The sequence below is a fragment of the Pleurodeles waltl genome, chromosome 7, assembly GCF_031143425.1.
Source record: "Pleurodeles waltl isolate 20211129_DDA chromosome 7, aPleWal1.hap1.20221129, whole genome shotgun sequence".
NCBI classification, from domain to species: domain Eukaryota; kingdom Metazoa; phylum Chordata; class Amphibia; order Caudata; family Salamandridae; genus Pleurodeles; species Pleurodeles waltl.
Window position 1 is genome coordinate 1,029,178,186 of NC_090446.1, and position 21,599 is coordinate 1,029,199,784.

Consider the following 21,599-nt stretch of genomic DNA (forward strand, 5'->3'; position numbering starts at 1 on the left):
GGGATGCCCACATTTTTGGATCTTGACTGCAGGAACATGCCAGCTGACATAGCCTGATATTTGAATAGGCTCCATTCAGCATGATGATATCAAATTTCTGCAAGAACATCAACAACTCTGCGTCTGTTACCATTTGTTTCAGACCATGGCCCTCAATGGCAGTTTCCCGTCTAGATCTTTCGTCAGGACCAATTGCTACTGTGGACCATAATGGATTGCCGCTCTGACTGATTCCAAATTGGAGGCCTGACAATAAAAACTTGATGGCTACTCCCCTGTTGAAGGGAACTTTGATTCCTTACTATAGTTACATTTTCTCGTCTGCTTGGAGTCGGCTCCACTTCAATACTGAGGCCCCCCTCACAATTCTTGGGAGCACGGGGTGGGGATATTGGCATAGTTCTTGTCTTTGTAACGTAATGTCCCATGAACTAAAGATGTCCTGGTGTGCCAGGATTTGGGCGGCGGTAGCTGGAGAGGCCCAGGATGTGAGTGTTGCTTCTTTGTCCCTATTATTCGGGTGCGGAACAAACTCCACTATCTGCAGCTCCGCCGCAGTGATTTGGGCTAGTGGCCGAAGAGCTTGAGGACTGTTCCTCTATTTAAGATGTCAAAGGTCCCTTTTGAATTATATTGGGGGATTAAAAGGAGTTTGTAGTCGCTCAAACCCTCAGTTTGTTATAAGGTATGTACTCCTGGCGGGCTGATTGATGTCAGCAGTTGAAGATTAGTATAATTCCTTGTGGAATGTTTCTTGCCAGTTTTCGGCATGGTGTTTGCCTGTGGAGGATGTTAAGAGGCCTGGCAATGATAGATTACTGCAGGAATTTGTTTATCTTCCCTTAATTTGAAGGCTTCCTAACCAGCATTGCCCCTTCAGTTCCCGTGAGCAGTAATCAGATCAATGTTAGGATCCACTTCCAGGGAGTTGATAGTCATAAGCTCCCACTGAACTGGGTGTCTACCCTGGGAACTGAGTGGTGACCTGATATCCTTAAGCGACTGATTTCGGTGAGATGGTTGATTTCTGAAAGCAGAAACGGCTTGTGTTGGGTTATCCTGGTTAACCTTTTGTATAGTCATCTGCTGCTGGAAGTATATACTGCTGTCCTCCGAATCTCCCTCATCTTTCCCCTCAGGGTCTTTGCCTAGCGTGCCAATAGACTTTGCAAATGATTTCCACATACTGTTTTGCTGAGCCACCTTGGCCCTAGTCCGAGCTTTCTTTTGTTGTTTCTTTTCCCTTTTAGTAAGAGAGACCTCTTTTGCTGCTGAGGTGTTTGAAGCTCTTCCTGCTATCCCACCCTTGACGGGACTTGTTGATTGAGTGTTGGAGTCTTTGCTGCCCCCAGATGAGCTCTGGTTTTCCTCCTGCTGGGAGAAGCAAGTAGCCTGTGGATTTCTGTTTTTACTGTCAGCGCCATTCTTATCAGGGTAATTGTCGTACAAGGACCCTTCCCTCCTACAAAGCCCGTCCTGAGATCTGGAGGCCTGGGCCCTGACTTCTGTCAAGATGTCATTTAGAATTTCAATAGTCTTGGGTGAGTTGTCTCCTATAGAAGCACATTGACATAATACTTGCTAAGTGTAAGAATGGGTCTGAGCCCTTCTTATCAGGTCGTTCAACCCTTGAAGCTTCTTGACGATACTCACGATATGCACTGCCAAGACACTGAGTAGGTCCAGCTGATTTTCCTGTTTGTCTGCTTGATAATAAATAATTGCCGACATTGCATCCATGGTCGATAGGAGAGCCTGCCAAGAGGCCCCGGCCTCCCAGGAAACTGACCGTTTCTCTGTGAGTTTAGCATCCAGAGAAGGATCCGCCGGGGCATTTGCCTCCTCTAGGCAGCCCAACACAGTGAAGGTTGTCTGATCCTGCTTGGCTAGGGCACTGGAGCGCCGTGGATTGGAGGAGGGGTATGCCTCCATCTCCGCCAATGAGCTGCTACTACTAGTAATACACTGTTTCAGAATAGCTGTTGGATTTTCTGAATACTCCTCTCCTCCTTGCGTAGTGTTGGTGTTGGGCAGTTGGGCCGCATTACTGGATCAATCACAAGCCGCTGGCTCAGTTGAAGAAACAGTGGCGCAAGTATCAGAGAGGTCAATTAGAGGTGGATCATGTGTCGTTGTGCAGTTGCTGATACACCTCCCCTGCGGTGATTGCTGTAATGGCTGTAATTGCAGACCTTGTGGAGACTGTAGAGGGGAGTTCTGGCTCCAGTTATGAAGAAGGAGTCCTGTTGATTACCAGTATGTACTTCTGCCATAGTTATTACGTTAGGGGTGCTTGGGGTGCTGCTGTGGAAGCTTTCACTGTTTTGAAGGTGCCTCTCTGTCGCTACAAAAGTTGTCCCAGTAGCAGCGTCCTTATGCTGTAGAACTGGCTATGAGCCACTGCAAGCTGGAATGGATTTATCCACCAGCTTAATTAACAGAAAGTCAGTGATTTTGTATCCCTCTTTCTTGTGATGTCCAACTAGTTTACTTGAGGGGTTGACAGGTTTCTTGGTCGTCGTTGGGTTACTGGAAGGGTTCCACTCAGTAGAGTCAATCGGTTGGACCATTAAGTCCGTTGGTCCCGGGGAGCTTTGCCTTAACCTCTTTGCCGCTTTTCTCCTCCCCCGAGTTAGTGTCATCCTTGCTGCTCTGCTCCTTTTGCTGGTAGTTGATGGTGAGGCAACCAAACTAGAATTGAGTGCCTGCGCCAGTGATGAGGTGACGAGGTGTTGAGTGATGATGTGCTGAGGTGCTTGGCAGCTTTACTTTAGGCACAAGCTGCACCGGTCTAACACCGGCCGCTTCAGTGCAAAAAGGTAGCTGCGGCCTTACACCCTCAATAAATGTTCAATAAGTATCCCTAGCTCTTGAGGCATGGAGCTCTGCAGTTGCTCACTAGTACTTGCACTATTGCTTGCACCACCTCCTAGTCTGTGTTGGACCTGTGCCGTGCTGGTGCAAATTTGGTGCGAGTTGATACTTGGCGCTTAGTGCTTGACTCACTGCTGGCTGAGTGATCTGGTGGCTCCACATGTTGCCGGGGTCCAAACACCACACTGCAGTCCCACTGGTCCGCTGGCCGGGGTGTGGTCGGCGATTGACTGATTGACTGACGGTGAGTGGGGGCTTGGGTTCCTGCATACCACACTCCACAACCCCTGCTGCCTCACCTTCAACTCCCCTCAATGAACTTGGTGCAGGCCTCAGGGCTCAGGCTCCTCCTTTTGCAGTAGGAACAGACCAGGTTGAAACCGGATGCTGCCCAGTGCTGGATCGCAGCTCATGGCTCCGGTAGGGCTCCGGGAGAGTGACTAGGACGAGTTGGGTGAGATGGGGCCAGGTCGGGCCAAATTGGTGGAGAAGAGTTGGGATGAAGCGGGCGCACATGTGGCCGATTCCGCTCACCCCACATCTCACCTCGCCTTGCTGTGTTCCAGCGTGTGCTCCGCTCCTCACTCCTCCGCACAGCTGTGCACCACCTGGCACTGGGGGCACTAGCGTCCAAACCTTCTGCGCTCTGTGTCACTCTCCAGCATTCAATCCAAAAAAAGTACATTTACACACAACTGTGACATAAACAAACAACCATGATAAAATAAAAAAACACTACCTAAAACAATGTAAATACAACAACAAACACGAGCTTTACAAGTGATGCATTCACCGAAAAGTTAGAAATATAGCACAGGAGAATGGGATTTCCCCTAAAGAAGAGCATAATAAGAAGCACGGAGTGATGTGATATATGAGATATGTGGCGTTTTTGTGAATGCGTGACATGGGGATTTGCAATACTCAGCAAAGAAAGAAGTATGGTTGGCAGCTATCAGCTGTGTGAGGGTCACAAAGGTTAGGAATACTGAAGATCAGAATATGATTCCCCAAGAGAAACAAGCATATACTTAGAATAAAGCAAAAAGTGGCACAAGATATGCATTATGACACTATTAGTGTTTATGACTGCAATTGGTCTAAAACATTGATGCTGTTTTGAGACTTAGGAGGTCATTCCAACCCTGGCGGGCGGTGTAAAATCGGCGGCCAACCCGCAAACAGGCAGGCGGCCAAAAAAATGGAATTCCGACCCTGGCGGGAACCGCCAACACAGCCCGCCACTTTAACACTCCGACCGCCACGGCGGTACAGACAAGCAGCGCGGCGGTCACCGCCAACAGACAGGCGGCAGACAATGTACTGGCCACCCTATCACAACTCACCAATCCGCCACCTTTTCCGGGGCGGGAGCCCCGCCGATAAAAACACAGCGGAAACAGACTACGAACGGGAAAACGCTCACCTCTACACACTCCATGAGGAATCTGGACAGCATGGAACCAGAACTACACATCCTACCAGCTATTGTCTACCTGCTCCTCTACCAGGAGCACGAACGCCGGCGCAGAAGACAATGGTGAGTACTGCACCTATGACACAGGGGAGGGGGGAGGCCAAAACTTACGGGGATACACATACGCCACACACCCACCCCCACCCTCACCCACTACAACACACACATCAATGCAGAGCAACAAGTCAGAGTGACACCCCCAACCCCCCCGGAAGAATGCAAAGACAAAATAAAATGATCATTAAAAATGAAGTATATTATAGCATAATTGAAGTTAAGTGAAATATAAAATATATAAATAAAATATATTACATCATGAACAATATATACATAGGTCAAAAGTCCGGCCCATATTGGCTATCATCCATTGTTCGTGGGCCAATGGGCCTAAACACATGGGCAAAGCCCACACACGAGACCCGATTCCATTGGAGAGAACACTGCAGGGGCATCAGATAGTAAAACTACAGGCACCTCAGCCAGTTGAGTCCACGACGCCAGATCCACAAGGGGCCTCCATGCCCACTGTACCATCCTGGGGAGGGCAAAGCCACAGTCTCCCAAGTCTCTACAGTGGGTGGCTTGCCCACTGATCCATCCTGGGGAGTGCAAAGCCACAGTCCATCAAGTGGATTACAGACTCCACTGGTTCTGGAGGAGGCATGGTGCTCAGAGTGCTTCGTGAAGCCCTGGCCGACACAGATCCGGCCCTGCCAGTGGGCCAGCGGTGCTTGAGATGAAGGGCCCAGCAGAGCGGTGCTTGAGATGAAGGGCCCAGCGGAGCGGTGCTTGACAGGAAGGGCCCAGCGGAGCGGTGCTTGACAGGAAGGGCCTAGCGGAGCGGTGCTTGAGATGAAGGGCCCAGCGGAGCGGTGCTTGACAGGAAGGGCCCAGCGGAGCGGTGCTTGACAGGAAGGGCCCAGCGGAGCGGTGCTTGAGATGAAGGGCCCAGCGGAGCGGTGCTTGACAGGAAGGGCCCAGCGGAGCGGTGCTTGACAGGAAGGGCCCTGTTCAGTAGTGCTTGTCACGGCGGGGCACGGCGGGGCCCTGTTCAGCGGTGCTTGTCACGGCGGGGCCCTGTTCGGCGGTGCTTGTCACAGCGGGGCCCTGTTCGGCGGTGCTTGTCACGGCGGGGCCCTGTTCGGCGGTGCTTGTCACGGCGGGCCCAGTTCGGCGGTGCTTGTCACGGCGGGGCCCTGTTCGGCGGTGCTTGTCACGGCGGGGCCCAGTTCGGCGGTGCTTGTCACGGCGGGGCCCTGTTGAGCGGTGCTTGACATGTGTTCCCAAGGGAACCAGATCGGGCCAATATTTTCCGCTCAGTCGCCATCCGACCTTTCGCTTGCGGGCCCTCCTGTGCTGGAGTCCTGGGCCCGTGGGTGTCCTCCTTCACACCCGAAATGGGGCTGGTGTGGCCCTCCTGGGCAGCTCGCCTGCTGCCGGACTTGTCCGCCCTGCTGCCCTTGCCCTCCTTCGCCGATTCTCTGGGGCCCTTGCCTCCCTTTGTGGATGTGCCAGGTGACGGTGCCAGTGTAGTGCCTTTGGGGGCTGCCGTCTCTGGCCTCTCGCGCCGGCCTTTCCCTTTTTTTGTTTTTTTCCCAGGGGGTGGGCTGGCTGTCCCCTTGCTGCTGGCCGATGTTGCTGCCCTAGAAACTGGTGGACTCCAATAGCCCTGGACTATGGTCCTTGTAGGTGCAGGGCTTGTGGTGGCTGAGGTGCTGTTTGGACTCTTACGAGATGGAGGGGGTGGGTCAGGTGATGCAAAGAGGTTAATTTTGGAGAGGAAAAACTTTTTAGGAGCAGTGGGAAGGGTAGGAGCAGTGGGAAGGGTAGGTGCAGTGGGTATGGGAGTGGAGGAAGAGGATGTGGTTGTAGGAGAGTCAAGTGTGCTGTCTTTGGGTGCAGGTGCTTGTGACGGAGGCTGTCGTGAGGTGGATGGCTGTTGGGTGGGTGGCTGCCTGCGTTTGTGTGGTTTGGAGGAGGGGGTGACAGACACACTGGGAGAGGACACAGGGGACGTGTAAATGGCAGTGGGGGTGGTGACTGCACGTGTGCGGAGTGTTCTGGTGGGTGTGCTGGTGATGGACGTACTGGCTGATGGTGGTGTGCATGCAGGTGTGAGTGGAGACGTCACAGGGAGGGAGGAGGGAGACGAGGAGGAGGGGGACACAGAGGAGGCAGTGGCTGTTGGCATGTCTGCATGTGGATGTTGCATGTGTGAATGCTTGTGTGATCTGTGGTGCTTATGTCTGGATGAGCTGCCCTTGGGTGTTGATGTGTGTGCAGGCTGGTCTGTAGGTGTGGCTGGGATAGGCAGAGGAACAGGGGAGTGGGAATGGGATGAGGAAATTGGAGGGGGGAGGCAGGAGACAGGGACAACGGCTGCCGTCAGTGCTGAGGCCAGAGCGTTGAACGATCGCTGATGGGCAGCCTGACCCGAATGAATGCCCTCCAGGTATGCATTGCTCCGGTGCACCTCCCTTTCTACACCCTGGATGGCATTCAAAAGGGTAGACTGCCCAACAATGAGCGTCTGGAGGAGGCCAATGATCTCCTCACTGAGGGCAGCAGGGGTAACTGGGGCAGGGCCTGAGGTGCCTGGGGCGAAGGAGATGCCCGCCTTCCTGGCCGAGCGGGCACGGGGCGAACGCTGAGGGGCTGCTTGGAGGGCGGAGCTGGTGCGCTGGGTGGCGGCTGTACCTGTTGTAGCGGTGGGCACGGATGTTGCCGCCACCACAAGGGAGCTCCCTTCCGAGGACGTGTCTGTGTCGCTGACGTCTCCACGGGTCCCCGTTGTGGAGCTCCCCTCGCCCTCCGTCTCACTGGTGAACTCGGAGTCAGTTGCATGGCCCTCCGGGGCCATGTGAGATGCAGCTCCCTCGTGCTCCGATGCCACTTCTCCTCCGCCTGATGATGCTAATGCACACATGAACAGGAAGACCAAAAAAAGGGGGGGGGGGAGAAAAAATTACATGTTGAGTGCATGCATTGGCGACACCGTTGGCGGAGAGGACAGACACAGAAGCCCCCTGCACTACGCCGCGCACTCAGTGTACACTACTCAATTATTGTGACTTGGCCTACAAGCCTATGGACGACAACTGCACACATAGGTGACCCAGGGCCATGGATAGCTGTACTTAGCACCCTACAGAGGTGGGGGGCGGGGCACAGGGCCATGCCTTACGGAGGGGCCCAGCCTACAGAAATCGCCCTGGCCTAGAGATACCCACAGCCCTCCTCCCCCACCCAGACACCTCCACTGTGCGCTAACATAGCAGAATGTGCTGGTACTCACCCCCTTGTGTCTGCTGTGATGTCCTCACGCGCCCATCCAAATCGAGGTAGGCCGCCGCCAGGATCCGGGACATCAGGGGGGTCAATTGACGGGAGCCACCCTCCTACGTTGGGAGGCCATCCCCAGCAGAGCCTCCGCGGTCTTCCTGCTCCCGCGGCGGATGTCCCCCCCACCTCTTGCAGCAGTGGGTGCCCCGTCTGTTGTGGACCCCCAGGGTCCGGACGTCCTTGGCGATGGCACGCCAAATGTCGATCTTCTGATGGGCGCTGACCTATGTGACATGGACAGGGTGGGAAAATAAATATCATCATTTTCTGCATGGTCGATGTGAGTGGCCCCCCCTCCCCAACCTTGCCATATGGCACATGCTCTCATCTGTCGTGCGATGCATGCCTCATTCGCTCCCCTCCCCACCATCTTTCATCCACCCTACTCAACACAGGCATTGCCCACAAAGCATGGTCCCAGTGTACTTACCTGTTGGTCTGGAGGACCGTAGAGTAGCGCATACTGGGGGAGGACCCCATCAACAAGTTTCTCCAATTCCCCAGTCGCAGCAGCCATTGTATCTTCCAGACCGAGGTCACAGCAGCACTTGCAGTATAGGTCCTCTCCTGTGGATGATCAGGTCTCGAGTGATTAAGCAGATAGAAAATGGCGGTCACGCACGCGGCGGTGCGTACCGCGGCGGTGCGTACCGCGACTGCCGGCGCACATCGTCATTGGCTCCTGAGACCCATAGGGTTCAATGTTAACCAATGTTGCTTTGCGCTGCGGTCTTCGACCGCCTACCGCCACGGTGTGCCACGCCAGGGCATTGACCTCACATCCCATTGTCACACTTCACAGGTCAGGCAGCCGCCATTTCAAGGGCCCACATTGCTTAATTTCTACTGCGTCACACAGGCCTAGGCGTTGCATTGGCACTCATACAAGCCATTCAATGCATAGCGAATCGTGTAATGTGCAAGCTGTGGTTACGTACCTGTGGGTTGCTTGACTCTGTGCTCCATGTTGTCCTTCCTAGGCACCGTCCGCTGGGACTTGCGAGGAGATGGAGGAATGTTCCCGTGTACAGACCGCTGGTGGACCTGTCGACAATGGAAGAAAGACATGTCATACTGACATACAGACTTGACCGAGCCACTATACAGGAACTGTGTGCCCAGCTGGAGCCAGAACTGATGTCCCCCATTCGCCAAACCACAGGGATTCCCCCTCTGGTGCAGGTTCTGTCAGTACTCCATTTTTTGGCAAGTGGATCATTCCAAACAACAGTGGCCATACCATCAGGGATGTCTCAGCCTATGTTTTCTAAGGTTTTGTCCAGAGTGTTGTCTGCCCTGATGAAATACATGCGGAGCTACATTGTTTTCCGTGAGGTGGGCGATTTGGCTACAGTGAAGGGTGATTTCTATGCCCTTGGACATATCCCCAACATCATTGGTGCCATTGATGGGACCCATGTGGCTTTGGTGCCCCCCAGTGAAAGTGAGCAGGTGTACAGGAACAGAAAAAGTTATCATTCGATGAATGTCCAGGTGGTCTGTTTGGCTGACCAGTACATCTCCCATGTAAATGCCAAGTTCCCTGGGTCAGTGCATTACGCGTACATCATGCGAAATAGCAGCATCCCTTATGTGATGGAACAGCTACAGAGACACCGTGTGTGGCTAATTGGTGACTCTGGTTACCCCAACCTGTCGTGGCTACTGACCCCAGTGAGGAATCCCAGGACAAGGGCAGAGGAACGGAACAATGAGGCCCATGGGGGTACTAGGAGGGTGATCGAGCGGACCTTCGGCCTCCTGAAGGCCAGGTTTAGGTGCCTGCATATGACAGGTGGATCCCTAATGTACTCACCAAAGAAGGTGTGCCATATCATCGTGGCCTGCTGTATGCTTCACAACCTGGCTTTGCGATGCCAGGTGCCTTTCCTGCAGGAGGATGGTCCAGATGGTGGTGTTGTAGCAGCTGTGGAGCCTGTGGAGAGTGAAGAGGAGGAAGACGACGGGGACGACACAGACAACAGAGACACAGTGATACAACAGTATTTTCAGTAGCACACAGGTACGAATCAACCCCGCCATTTTACATTTACTTAAAGTCTCCTGCCTCTCTACTGTCTGTGTTTCCCCCCAGTTCCTGTTAACTGAGTTGTGACTGTCCCTTCCGTTTTCACAGCTGTGGGCCCCACTGTGTGACCTCTGCTTTGTTTGCCCATGGACTACAGCTGTGTGACAGTGGTATGTTGTCATCACAATGTAACTGAACATTTTGGCACTGTTATGTCTAATACATTTGTTCAAAATACAAGCAGACTCCAGATTTTTTAAGTGCAATAAGTGATTTTATTAAAGTGCTAAATTTAGGGACATGATTGTAAAACGGTGATGGGTGATGGTGGAGTAATGTCCATGGCAGAGTCCAGTTTTCAGTCTCACAGGCGCATTGTCCATATGCCTGTGGAAGGATGGAGCAGGGGCAGTTTAAGTTTGGACAGGGTGACAATGTGGGACAGTGGGATGACATCAGGGGGTATCGTTTGCTGGCGGGGGTCTTGGCATCCTACTCTGTCTTCTTGTGAGATCTCAGGTACCGCTTGCGGGGTGGTTCTTCTTCTGCAGGAGGTGGGGTTCTGGTGGCCTGTCGTTGTGTGGGGGCCTCCTGTCCACTAGCGCCGGCGGAGGTGGTAGCCTGGTCTGGGTCCATGCTAGTGACAGGGGCCCTTTGTGGTGCCACATGGTCCTGCAATGTGGTGACTATCTGGTTAAGGGCCACGACGATGGTCCCCATTGCGGAACTAATGTTTCTCAGTTCCTTTCTGAACCCCATGTACTGTTCCTCCTGCAGTACCTGGATCTCCTGGAACCTGGCCAGTACCGTAGCCATCGTCTCCTGGGAGCGGTGGTATGCTCCCATGATGGAGGAGAGGGCCTCTTGGAGAGTCGGTTCCCTGGGCCTGTCCCCCCCTGTCGCACAGCAGCCCTCCCAGTTCCCCTGTTTCCCTGGGCCTCTGTCCCCTGGACCGTGTGCCCACTACCACTGCCCCCAGGTCCCTGTTGTTGTTGGGGTGGTGGGTCAACCTGGGTGCCCTGTAGTGGTGGACACACCGCTGATCGACGTGTCCTGGAGACAGAGGCATGGGCTCGCTGGGTGGGAGCTGTGCTGGTGTTACCAGAGGGGGTTAGGTCTGCTGTAGCCTGTGGCTGTCTGTGGGGAACCGACTGTCCCGAGGTCCCCGATGGGCCGGGCTGGTCATCTGGGTCCAGGGAGACAGAGCTGCTGTCATCACTGGGGGCCTCTTCTGGGGGTGGGATGGACATCTCTGGACCCTCCTGGGCGGTGTGGTGGCGTTCAGGTCCTGCAGGGGTATAAGAGTATGGTTATTGCTTCTGTGTGTGCCATTTCGTGTAATGGGTGGGTGGCCGTGTACCCCAGTGCTGGCATTCCCTTGTGGGAGCTTTTGTGACGGTGGCTTGTGGGGGAGATGGGTATGTGCAGTGGGCATGCTTTGGTGATGGGTGTCCATGCTTTGGGGACGCATGCAGGGCTAGGTTTTGGGATGGGTGGGTTGTGATGGTGAGCCATTTGCAAGGAGTTGGTGTGATGGGGGTGGGGGTGAGGGTGGGGGTATGATTTGGCATGCAGGTGGGGTGGGGGGAATGAAGTAGTGAAGATTTGACTTACCAGAGTCCATTCCTCCGCCTACTCCTGCAAGGCCCTCAGGATGCAGGATGTGCAAGACTTCCTCCTCCCATGCTGTGAATTCTGGGGGAGTAGGTGGGGGTCCGCCGCCAGTCCACTGTACCGCGATGTTGTGCCTTGATACCATGGAACGCACCTTCCCCCGTAGGTCGTTCCACCGCTTCCTGATGTCGTCCCGATTTCGTGGATGCTGTCCCACAGCGTTGACCCTGTCCACTATTCTTTGCCATAGCTCCATCTTCCTGGCAATGGTGGTGTGCTGCACCTGTGTCCCGAAGAGCTGGGGCTCTACCCGAACTATTTCCTCCACCATGACCCTGAGTTCTGCGTCAGAGAACCTGGGGTGTCTTTGGGGTGCCATGGGGTGGTGTGGATGAGGTGAGGGGTGGTGTATGTGTTGTAGAGTGTGGTGAGTGTGGTGGTGTATGGTGTTTTTTGCGTGGATATTGTGTGGGTGATGTTGTGATTTGCCTCTGTGTGATGGTCTGCTCTATTCTGTGCTGTCTCTCTCTGTCCTTCAGTCGCAATTGTGGTCGTAAGGGTTTGTGGGTGATGTGGGTGTGTGTTTTATATTGTATTGGGTGTGTGGGAGTTGTGTTTGTATGTGTCTCAGGTGTGTGTATTTTGAATTGTCCAATGTGGTAGTGTTTTGTAAAGGTGTGTGTATTTTGAGCGCGGCGGTGTGTACCGCCAATGGAATACCGCGGTTGAAAGACCGCTGCGGGGATTTGTGGGTCGGAATGGCATGGGCGTATTTCTGTTGGCGTGACGGTGGAGGTTTGGTCATCGCCAGTTTTTCGCTGGCCGTTGCTGTGGCGGAATTTTGTTGATGTCGGGTTTTTGGCGGTTTGCCAGTTGCGGGTCAGAATGACCGTGGCGGTTTACCGCGGCGGTGTTATGGCGGTCTTCTGACCGGCGGTAAGCGCCTTTTACCGCCGAGGTCAGAATGACCCCCTTAGTCTTCAGTTGGTGAAGCTGACTCTAATTAGAAGGGGTCTCCAATAACGTCCCCGGAGGCTGGATATAATAATAATCCATTGAGGTGCACTATAATCCCACAAATAAAGGTGGCGATTTGGTGGTGGTAATACACGAGCCATAAAATAAATATGTTTAAGGAATGTCTGTTCTCTGTTTTCTTTCGCATGCACCCAAAAGGAGCTGTGTCATTACAAAGGATTCCTTGAGTTAACGGGTTCAGGTCATAGCACCAGTCTAAGAGAGCTGGTGCATAGGACAGTAGGTCCTGAAGAAAGCCACGCTGCCCCATTGGGGCACTTAGAATATCAGATGAAACATGTTGACTTTTAAATCAGATGTAGGAGTAGATTAGATCTCCGTGCACATCATGCACTTGTCAAGGGACACCAAGAATAAAAGTACACTAATACCTGGGTGTCTTTTAGACAATTTTAAATCACACTTTAATTTCATGCACAAAAAAAACTGACCCGGTCTGCTGTAATCAGGCAAGGAAGCACACACTGGAGGAGCTAGGCGCCCGGGATGGTACCCCTGTGATAAAGCATGACACCAACTAGGTTGGTGGGTAAGGGGTCCTTTAAAAGGAACGGAAATAGTTCTAGATGATACAGAGATAGGCTGCGGATGGGATCAAGAGATGATTATATACCTGCTCTCATTGTTATGATGAGATATTGAGTTTGGGAAGGTGAACAGGTATTATTTTCTTTTCACTATTTCTTTTGTTGGTATATATGCTATTAAACATGATCAACCTTTCCTGGCCTGGTACCAAGCCTCCTTTTGTGAGAGGATGTCAGTGGCTTGTCAGAAACATACAGATGTCATAAACATTAAGCCCATAGTTCTTCAAGCACGCTCAGTGACACAGTGAAAAGAAGATTCGTAAAGCCAGTTCCATTTCCTACAAAATTGCCTTTTTTCCTAAATGCAGGGCCTGGTTCGAAGTTGAGCAAAACTCTTCATTCCCTTTAGCCGTGTTCATGAAAACATGGTAGCCATCTAGACTTTAAACCAGCTTACCATGACCAGCTAATGAGAACAAAGAAGAGGAGGAGGGCTGATGAGCCTGAACCTCAGTACATCTGCAAAGTGCCTTTTAAGAACAGAGAACGCTTTAGATCAGTGGTTCCCAACCTTTGGTCCAGGGACCCCCAGGGGTCCGCGAAGCCTCCTCAGGGGGTCCGTGGCTGCTTACAGAATTAAATAATATTAACAGATGAGGTCCCCAGCTTTCAGTAATGACTCAGTGGGGGGTCCCCGAATCCCAAAAATATTCAGTGGGGTCCCCGGGCTCCAGTAATGATAAAGTGGGGGTCCACAGAAGTCAAAAGGTTGGGAACCACTGCTTTAGATGGATGTCTGGACTGCAAATCTGTGACAATATATTGCAGTTATGGCCCCTAACACAGACACAGTTCATATTATTTAGCAAACATACTTCTCATGCCTCAGACAGGGCTTGCTAAAATGGGGCCTGCAGGGCACTAATCAATATGTCCCTCTGAACTACGTCAGTTCACCCTCACATGCAGGAACCCTAGCCTGTCCCAGCTTCTGACATTACTGCCCCATCAGAACCTGAAACAGGGCTGTTCCTGTTATTAATTCTGTGACTAAAGCACTTTTTGAGTCCCTGTTTGCAGAGCATACTTCTTACATTTCGGTCCTATTTCTAGTGTCAGTTTCATGCGATGGAGCCGCCATGGATGAGTGGAGACCCCCTCTAGCCTGAAGTAGCCACTTGCAGAGAATGCAAGCCTAGTAAAAATGTTTGAAATATAGTTGTATGTTAGATAAAGACTGTGTGGGAGAGAGTGCATAAGACTGAGTGAAAGAGGGAGTGTGTGAGAATATGAATCAGTGTATATGTGTGTAGGAAAGTCCCTTGTTCTGGCATGGTTACCCCCACCTTTTGTCTGTTGTCAGTGTGCTTGGATTGTTTCCACTGGGATCCTGCCAACCAGGACCCCAGTGATTGTGCTCTCTCCTCTAAATTTGGTTGTCTTGGTACCCTTTACAATCCACAATTGGTGGGGTGTAAAGGGTACTATACTGGTGAACCCCTGTAAGTCCCTAGTATATTTTATCCAGGGCATTGTTACACCAGGGGTCCCTCATGGGCTGCAGCATGTATTATGCCAACCCTGGGAGCCCATGCAAATTGTGTCTGCAGGCCTGCCTTTTTTAGCATGCGTGAAAAGGTGCATGCAACCCAGTTGATGGTTAGTAGAGGGAGTAGTACTTGCTGACTGCCTCTCTGACCAGCAACAATCTGACTGCAGACATCTCCTTAGTCAGTTCTCACAGCTCATTTCTGTGACCCCTAGACAAACCACCTGGTGTGAACATGATATTGACACAGGTGACAGTCTGCCTGTAAAAAGTAAAATCTATAGGCAGCCTGAGCCTTCAGACAGCCCTTGGACTAGCCCTGTAGTCTTGGTACCCAAGCCTCACTCCCAAAATGGAAAAAGAGAAATTAGGTTTTGTGTTGATTACAGAGGCCTCAAGTCACCAGGATTGATGCCCATCTAATTCTAATGGCAGATGAACTGATATATACTTTGGCTACAACCAAGTATCTCAGCACATTTGACTTGACTGCAGGATATTGGCAGAACAAGTTATCTGGCACTGCAAAGGCAAAAAACTGAATTCTCAACACCTAGCGGGCATTATCACTTCACAGTGATGCCTTCTGGTTTGAAGAATGCCCCTGCAACATTTCAAAGGTTGGTGAACAAAACTCTCCAAGGCTTGGAAAGCTTCAGTGCAGCTTACCTAGATGATACAGCTGGCTTTAGCTGCACCCAGGAGGATCACCTGGTCAACCTTGAAACTGTGCTTGAGGCCTTAGAAAAGGCAGGCCGCACTTTCAAGGCATCCAAACGCCAGAAAGGGCAGGGAAAAGTGGTTTATTTGGGCCACCTGGTAGGTGGAGGCTAAATTCAGCCACTACAAGGCAAAATCCAAACCATCATGGTTTGGGTTGCCCCTACCACTCAAATCAAAGTCAGATCCTTCTTAGGCCTGACTGGGTACAATAGAAGGTTCATAAAAGGGTATGACTCTATTGTAGCCCCCTTAAATAACCTCACATCCAAATGGATGCCAAAGAACGTCTTATGGACAGCTAGCTGCCAGAAATCCTTTGATGACCTGAAAAAGGCCATGTGCTCTGCTCCCATTCTTAGTCGTCCCGACTATTCAAAACAATTCACTGTCCAGATAGATGCTTCAGAGGTAGGAATAGTGGCAGTACTTTCTTAACTTAATGAAGACGGCCAGGATCAACCTGTTGCTTTTATAAGTAGGAGGTGGACCCCCCGAGAAAAGCTTTGGTCAGCCATTGAGAAAATCCTTTGCTGTGGTCTGGGCCTTGAAGAAGCTGATGCCATACATGTTTGGCACTCACTTCCTTGTTCGAACAGACCACAATCCCTCCTATGGCTTAAGGAAATAAAAGGTGAGAATCCCAAACTGTTGAGGTGGTCCAGCTCCCTACAGGGAATAGACTGTACATTGGAACATAGAACTAGGAGTAACCACTCCAATGCAGATGGACTCTCTAGATAGTTCCACTTAGACAATGAAGACTCGACTGGGCAAAGTTAGTCTTATTGTCCTTTGTTTGGGGGCAGGGGGGTTGTGTAGGAAAGTCCCTCTTTCTGTCATGGCTACCCCCAATTTTTGCCTGTTGTCAATGTGATTAGACTATTTCCACTGGGATCCTGCTAACCAGGACCCCAGTTATTGTGCTACCTCCTCTAAATTTGGTTGTCTTGGTACATTTTACACCCCACAATTGGTATACTGGTGTGCCGTTGTAAGTCCCTAGTATATGGTACCTAGGTACCCAAGGCATTGGTACACCAGGGGTCCCTCATGGGCTGTAGCATGTATTATGCCACCCATGGGAGCCCATGCAAACTGTGTCTGCAGACCTGCCATTTTCAGCCTGCATGAAAAGGTTTATGCACCCTTTCACAGCTGGTCAGTACACCAGGTTAAGTCAGCCCTATGGTAGGCTGTTCCAGCCCTAAGGGCAGGGTGCAGGTCCTTGTGTTTGTGGGCACCCTTGCAGGAGCAGAGGTGCCCCTACGAACTCCAGTTCCAATTCCAATTCCAGTTCCAATTCCCTGGACTTAGTAAGTGCTATGTACTGGCCAAAGGTCACTACCTATGGACCAGCTACATAATAGTAATTCTGAACCTAGGCATGTTTGGTATCAAACATGTTGGACTGATGCCAGTATTTGTGGTGTGATTCCATGCACTCTGGGGTTACTTAGAGGATCCCCCAGTATTGCTCCTACCAGTCTTTCAGGGGGGCTGCGAGCAGTCCACGCTGCTCCAGCCCCTCAGACAGGATTCTGCTCTCCTGCTTCTTGACCAGCTCAAGCAGGGGAAGGCAGAACAAAGGATTTCCTGTGGGAGAGGGGTGCAACCTCCTGTCTCTTAGAAAAAGTTACTATAAGGCTGGGAAGGTGTAGCCTCCCACGCCACCGGTTTCCTTTGAAGTGCACATTTGGTGTCCTCCTTGCATAACCCAATGTACACCAGTGTGAAACTGCACAAAGGAAAGTGGAGTGATGACTCCCCTGTCGATCACCACCCCAGGGGTGGTGCCGATAGCTCCTCCGGGTGGCCAATTGATTCTACCGTCTTTAAAAAAAAGATGGGCAGAGGCCCCTGGGAGCATCTGACTGGTCAGATTAGGTAGATGGCTTCATGAACCCCCTCTGACAGCTGGTCACCTTGCAAAGTGACCAAGCCACGTTTTGGGCCATTTAGGGACTCTCTTGTAGTTGGGTTCCCAGATTCATTGTGCAAGACTCCAACAGGACTCCTCTGCAATGACCTCTTCTGCTCCTGACCACCGGTACAGCTGCTGGAATTCAGAGGAACCGAACAAGACTACGACACCAAGACTTCCTCTCCTTGCAAAAAAAAATTCTGCAGCTCCTGTCAGCAACTTGCAACATTTCCATGGCTGTGCATCCTCTGGGGTTGGCAAGACTTCAGTTTCCCCAAAGAATCAAGAAGGAATGTCCCTTGAAGTGAAGGAGTCACTCTGCTGCATCTGCAGGCATCTAAGGCAATGACATCCAGCTTCTGGGATCTGCTGTGCTGTGGACCTGCAAAGATTCTAAAATACAGGTGATGGTTCTGGGGTTTCCTCTGAGTCCTCTCTGTCTTCTGGTCAAGTTTGGAGACAATGAGCCACTGTCTCTTCCTCCAAGACAGAACCCCTGTGCACCGCGACTGTTGCAGCAATCAAGGTTTGTTGACCCCTATTCCAAAGAATCTTCAGACTCCAAGTACCCCTTGTCCCCCAGAACTCTACCTCTGCAAAGACAGTCTCCTCTCTGCTGCTCCAGCGATGTGGCACTCCTCTTTAGGTGTGCTACCTGGGCCTCACTGCGACTTACTGTGCCTGCTGCCAGAGGGTTGCTTGTGGGGGTTCTGACTGCTTCTTCTGGTTCTACTGTCTTCTGAGAGTCAGCCCGGACTCCCCTCCCCGGGTCGAGTTCCAAGGACCTTGCTGGTCCTCTTCAGCTCTGCAAATCTCCAACAGCTCCAGTTGCATTTGCTTTGCTTGTTGGTGGTCCTTCTGATCACTGACCCATCTACAATCTGGCGACCGTCGAGGGACACCTCCTAGGTGAATTCAGGGACTCCTCTGCGGCTCCTGGGCTCCACAGCTGGACTTCATCTACCAACGCTGACCCGGATCTTCACCCACAGAAGGGTGAGCATTGCCTCCTGCCCCACCTGGACACTCTTGTGTGGACTGGACTCTCTCTCCTTCTTTTCCAGATCCTCTTCTTCCAGAATCCATAGTGGGTTCCACCGACCTGGTCCTGCTTTTGCAATATTTCATTTATGAGTCCCCATGTAAGGCTGCAGAATGATCAGGTAACTTACCTCTGCTCTCCTGGTCGCTGTGGGTCTTCTAGATACCTACCTCTTGGGGTCCCACTGTCTCCCAGCCATTGGCTAACTACTCCATATCCTCTGGTGGGGGACCCACCTATTCTTGCATTCCACTTTTTTAGTATATGGTTCACCCCCTCCCCCCCCACAGGGCTGTTGCTATTTTATACTATTTCCTAATACTCACCTGTGTATATTTTGTGCGTACTTGCCTCCAGAAGGGGGTTTGCCTATAGTAATCTAGTGTGGTGTTCCTGTAATAAAGTACTTTTATTGTTGCAACACTGTGTGGTTCCTTTCATGTGTGATAAGTTACTGTGTGACTACTGTGGTATTGCCATGGCTACCTTGACACTGTAGTATTATCTAATAAGGATTGCCTGGACCCAGTATAAGGTGTAACACCAAAGGTGTTTACCATACACTGGGCCAGCCACCTACAATGTGTGAGACTGCAAAAGTGTGGATGAGTTTGGGAGGGCATGCGAGCCTGTGACTGTGAGTGGACGTGAGTGCATGTGTGTGTGAATGGCAATGTGAGTACATACATGTGTCACAATATAAGAAAGTCTGAGTATGTGTAGGTGTAAATGGTAAAATCATGTTCTAAAATATACACTTTGACCCCATTATTTCAAAATTGTCTCAGGGGTACAACCCGAACCCCTCTTTTCTTAACACTCCAAGAATCAGGTTTGCTCACATCGCTTTCTCAATTGGATCTGTGGCAATTATTATGCCTCACCACTTTCTTTTTTTCATAAAACAATTTCCATTGATGGGTATGATGAAAATATAAACAGAAAACATATGTGTTTGCCTTATACCTGTCAATGGAACACGCTAATTGTTATGAAAAGGTCAACTATAATTGCAGGAATCCAAAGCATCCACCACCATTACCATGAATACCATGGACAGTGACCTCCTTCTCCACAGATTTCCTCACACCTTCCAACAGTGCCCCTCATCTCTCCATAGTCCGTCACTCACATGCCTTTCACTTCTTTTAAAGTGCTGGCTAGGGTTTAGCAACATTAAGGACAGCCAATGAGAGACTGGTGAAAAAACATAACATCCTGACCTATTCTATGCAGTTTGCATGCAGCTCTTTGATGAGAGTTCATATGTCACTGTGCTATACTAGGATTTTAACATATGAACTGCAAGTAACACAAGGATCTCTGTGACAAAAGCAGTAACACACTGAGCTATCCACATAAAATATAGTTCTGTTATTTGCATGTTACACGTCTTTGCAGCAGGCATATTAACCATCTGCACTACTTTATGATGAGTCAAACTGCCACTAGACAAAACTCTGGTCTCTTATGTTGACATTTTTATGTTTGCCTGAAAACTGCTGGACACACAAGGAACTCTGCAGCAGGTGCTATTAAACCCATAAGTAATCTCTAATACAGCACCCACTCCCCAGTTGAGCGCCAGGTACAATTGAAACCATCCTATATATGTGTTGCTATCCTACATAAATTCATCATCCATTGTTCAAAGTCCAGATCACTGTTGAGTCAGTGTAACTCCACTGTATTGGGCCCAATCTTTCCAGATTTTATAGTAATTCCTCAAATACCTCAAATACCCCCTATCCATGTAAATAGGTTTCTCCAAGCTCATGCAATGACCAAGACCTTATTTCCATTCCTGGAAAGTAGGCGGTTCTGTGTTTTTCCAATGTTGGACAATGTGTCTCTTTACAACAAGAAGTTCCAGCCATAGGAGTGCCATATTGTATCTGTTTGAGTACAACTTCATGTTTAAATGTACAATAATCATATTTGGGTCAGTGGGAAAATACCAGACCAACACCATCCCTAAAGTAGAGAGAGTATTCGCCCAACCCCCCCTCCAAAGGAGGGCAATCTGACAACAGAGCCATATTGTGTGCATTAGATCCCCCACCTGTCAGGCAGAGTGACAATGCTATCACTCCAAATTTCCAGAATCTACTTCTTATCAAGTAAGTTGTATGTAGCTACTTTACTTGAATCCATTCATTATCATGATGCTGTAAAATATTCTCAAGGGGATGCCCGAGCTTCCCTCCAGATTGTTATCAATGAGTGAACCTAAATCTCGTTCTAAGCTTGGCATGGCAAATCAAATAATTACAGAGTGTTACTAACTATGGGACAATAAATCTGAGTTATCTTGTTTTTCTTAATTTCTTCCAGCAGCAGCTTTGCATCAAGTGGACTGCAGTTGCGGTGCCTCCCTGAACTAAACCAATAGGGGGCTATTGTGTGACGAAGCTAGAGGTATTGAAAGAATTTACTCTTGTGAAGATCAAATTCTCGCTGTAAGCCTGTAAATAATTTCAATACAATACCCAACATCACATTCACTAGTCGAGAGATACCGATGGAATTCCATTGTTTAAAACCCTGTGGTATTGTCACTCATAGCTATCTCTTCCTCGCCCAGAGAATAGTCTCTTGAGTTAATAGCTGACCCCATCCCAAGTCTCTGGTTGTGTTTTTTCCAGATCTTAATAATCAACTTTGTCACTGAGGGAAGGAAGGTGTCTATCTCGCATCCATAGATTAGATGCAACAGTAGGACCCCCGGCATTACCCATTTTTCAGATTCAAAAGCTGGATCTCTTTCATTATTGTTCCACCATTCACTAGGGATCATTAAGTAGGCGGCTCTATAATGCAACAGGATATCAGTTATTGTAACCCCACCCTCGTAGGTTGACTTAAAACATTTATTAAAGCTTTCTCAGGGAACCCATGATTGCAGCCCACCACTTTAAAAGATCACCTGCTGCTTCTGCCCAGTACATACCATTAGTCTGAGTGTGGTATATTATGCGAGTCTGCCCTGGGAATGAGACATAACATTGAGAAATAGAATTTGTCACTCCAAAATCTATATGTTTTACCTTTTCATTGCCATACTGCCCTCTTCATTCCACCAATATATTTTCACAGATATTTTCTGGGTACAAATATTGGGGAAAACGTCCAAGGATGTGATACGTATTGCACAATCACTAATTAGGCCCATGAAAACCTATTTTCTTGAAAAGCCAAATGGTAGCCATACCATATTAAGGCCCCAATATCTGAGAGAATTCTAAATATGCACCCATTTTTTATATTATATTTTTATTGTCAATCTTACATAGCATCTTTACAAGAAAATGAAGAAACATTTAATCACATCCAGCATGTTTCTATTCAGCAATACTGCAAGCAAGGGAGATACAGGTAGGTCCTCCAGTCCATTGTAGGGTTCGATGTGACAGTTTTTAGTTCCAAGTGGCCCTCCGATATCAACTTTTTTGGACTGATT

General features: G+C 50.1%; 1 protein-coding gene across 7 annotated transcripts in view; it reads right to left on the minus strand.

Moving 5' to 3' along the window:
• Positions 1-21,599, minus strand: part of ARSG (arylsulfatase G) — a 1,341,775-nt gene that overhangs the window by 188,934 nt on the left and 1,131,242 nt on the right. The window lies entirely within an intron of this gene.